The sequence below is a fragment of the Berghia stephanieae genome, chromosome 6 (assembly GCF_034508935.2).
Source record: "Berghia stephanieae isolate SIO BIC M18660-M18661 chromosome 6, UCSD_Bste_1.3, whole genome shotgun sequence".
Lineage (NCBI taxonomy): Eukaryota > Metazoa > Mollusca > Gastropoda > Nudibranchia > Aeolidiidae > Berghia > Berghia stephanieae.
This window is the reverse complement of record NC_088365.1, coordinates 23,585,391-23,589,093: the sequence shown is the minus strand read 5'-3', so window position 1 is coordinate 23,589,093 and position 3,703 is coordinate 23,585,391.

The window sequence follows — 3,703 nt, the reverse complement described above, 5'->3', positions numbered from 1 at the left end:
TTAAGGTATTTTTCGGTTTAGCTTCTTTCGGTTTAAAGTAATTTTACTGTACTACTACTACTACTACTACGGCTGCTACTGCTGCTGCTGCTGCTACATTTGAGACAGATTTTTTGTCTCTGTTGTTGTTGTCAATGTCTTGCATATTTATGTAGTTCTACAACACAACAAAATGAATAATGCTACGAAGATGAGTCCTTTTTTTATTTGAAAGTACCAAGTACAGATCTATTATAGGGAAGAAAAGTGTAATGTCAATAAACTGGTTACGACCTCATTGGAAGTGTAAAACCACTCTTCATCCCTCTCTCTCTTTTACTTCCCGCCGTCTTAAGAATTTGCCTATACATCCTACGACTAAAATAGTTATGTCACCTTGTGATTCAATATGGAACCTAATTTCTTCCTGATTACATGCACACTTCCAAGGAGTGTGGACCCGGAAGAGTAGGCGTGACGTCATGACGCATCTGCCATATTTCGCAATTTATTAGTCTTTATTTTAAGACATGCATAGCCCATTTTTCTTTCAAACCTAACATCAGCTTCCCTCCCCCCCCCCCCCCTCTACCCCTCCTGAGGATCTACTAGCCTAAACAATTCTCCTCTCCCTCCTCCCCCCCCCCCTCTACCCCTCCTGAGGATCAACTAGCCTAAACAATTCTCCTCTCCCTCCTCTCCCCCCCCCCCCCCCCTCTCTACCCCTCCTGGGGATCAACTAGCCTACAATTCTCCTTTCCCTCCTCCCCCCCCCCCCTCTACCCTCTCTTTTAGCTTTATGCGTACAGATTTGATAATCTTGATTAAAACCGGCTTGAACCTCCCTTACCATCCCCATTCCCCACAAATACACTAAGTAAAGACAATCTCAGCCTCAGGAAAACAGTCAAAACAAAACGATTCTAAGAGAAGGGACATAACTGGATTTTCATAGAACACCCTTTTAGATACAACGACGATATATTCCCCTTATTATCCATGCTGGGTGGATATTGGTCAGAGAGAGAAGGTAAAAACTATTTAAAATAATAATTTTGATAATAATAAGATAAGATATTCTTTACTCATCAAAAAAAATGGAAATTCGTTTACAGACGTGGCATGCATGAAAATGTATAAACACAAAGTTGAGAATCTATGGCGACAAGGTATATATATATATAATATGCAAATGCACAAAAATGTAAAAATATACAACCAAGAACCAATAGCAACACTTTATATATTAATTTGATAAATTGAGATAGACCATACCTCTGGCCTTTAGTCCGAACTTGTGTGTGTATATTTAAAAGATAGTATGTATTTAATTTCAATCACAGTTGCGCGTTAAAAATTCGAACACCGTGTGGCAAAAATGAATTAAGGTGACGTGTTGTCTTTGTTTTTATAGATATAAGGCGACGGCTCCTCGTGGAGAACTTAATATATTTGTGAAGGGGGTGATTGCCATCCTTTATAACTTTCTCCATTTTACTTAGACAAAATCTCTTGGAACAGTTCTTCCACATTTGGAAATTGGGTGAGCATAACTCCTGGCTTTATCAATTATCGATAATTTTATATAATGTCGCAAATACTGGCATTTCCACACCATGCTTGTAATACAAAAATAAATAAATAATATATAATAATAATAATAATAATAATAATAATAATAATAATAATAATAATAATAATAATAATAATAATAATAATAATAATAATAATAATAATATAGCGCTCATTCTCATTTGCCAAACATTTCGGAATACGTTTTCGTGTTGCCAGGGAACAGTTATATAGGTACAATACAATTTTGTGATATCAGCACTACAAAATTAAAATCAAGTTGTCTTTCCCATGACTTTTTAAATCGATCTCACATATAATAATAATATAATAATAATAATAATAATAATAATAATAATAATAATAATAATAATAATAATAATAATAATAATAATAAAATAATAATAATAATAATAATAATAATAATAATAATAATATAGCGCTCATTCTCATTTGCCAAACATTTCGGAATACGTTTTCGTGTTGCCAGGGAACAGTCCCCCCCCCCCCCCCCCCCTTGCGGCCCATTGAAAAATGTTTTCACACGGCTTCAGCAGAAGGTAATACTCCGTGTTAGGTGCTTCCAAGGGAAACATGCCTCTCCCCTGTCCCTCTACCACCTCGTAGGTCACATCGGAACTCCTGTCCACCATATGTCCGTCTCGACGCTGGGACTCTCCTCGTGATTCTCTGAGAAGGTATGAAGTGAGTAGAAAAGTGCCAGAAGACAATAGAGAATAAAAAATTTTTCGCGGCGGTGGTGGGGTTTGAACCTGCGACCTTATAACATAGAAACGATTGAGACATTTCTAGATCCCTCTCTCACCCACTTCTTGAGAAATGACTTGGGTTTGAAACGAATATTTTTGTGTTCGTGGATAGCTCACACGGTAGAGCCACGCTCTCACCTGCCAGGCGGAGTTGTCGTACCAATAAGGTCGCAGGTTCAAACCCCACCACCGCCGCGAAAAATTTTTTTATTCTCTATTGTCTTCTGGCACTTTTTACTCACTTCATATCTTGTTGTTACCAACATAAGTGCCTGCTCCACTCACTTTTCTGAATTAAAAATTCACCCCATACACCGGAGCATACTCAATGTCTCAATCGTTTCTATGTTATATGTTTGTGTTGAGAATATTGGCTATTAAGCTTAACTGCTGGTCAAAATTACTTCGCGATGGTGGTGTGCGAACGAATCGGCGGTCTCAAGAAGTGGGTGAGAGAGGGATCTAGAAATGACTTGGGTTTGAAACGAATATTTTTGTGTTCGTGGATAGCTCACACGGTAGAGCCACGCTCTCACCTGCCAGGCGGAGTTGTCGTACCAATAAGGTCGCAGGTTCAAACCCCACCACCACCGCGAAAAAAAAATTTATTCTCTATTGTCTTCTGGCACTTTTCTACTCACTTCATATCTTGTTGTTACCAACATAAGTGCCTGCTCCACTCACTTTTCTGAATTAAAAGATTCTCTGAGAAGGAAATGTTCTCGGCACCATGATATGCTTTGTCTCTTTCGTTTTCTTTTCCTTCGTAACAAAAGCAAAATCAGAGCATCCTCTTCGTCGGAAGAATTCATCAAGTAAACAAATTAATCGTTAATACACGAATAAATAATTTTCCCGACCACAGGTGCAGCGTCGTTTATTTGCCGCTTCAAGTAAGTAAAAGAGCCCACTCAGGTTGCCAATTTGGTGTTTAGCGACGTGGACATACAAAGTGCACGTCGGGGTTTAGCATAGATATGACCATGGTGTTTAGTAATACCAACGATGGTATTTTGGTAATACAAAAAATGATAGAAGGATAATAATACAACTACTAAAGAATTGACGCCTTTTTTAATCGTAAAAATCCGCTTGGTGTGGAAAAATTGGGGGTGACATTTTGGCATTTTTGGAATGGGTCGCATAGTTTCTCCCTCATTGTAGAAAAATTAACACTATTGTCACAAAATATCAAAAAATTCTTCCTTAAACTATATAAACTGGCAAGATGAGACGCACTACTCTGGCAGCCGGATAAGAAATAAAGATTTAATTCCTAATCGCAGAGGAAATGGTGCATGAAAAAGTTTGGCATTTTTAAAGACTATTTGACACATTTCTATGGCTTGTTTTGGCATTTTTTATAAAATAAAACTGGCAAA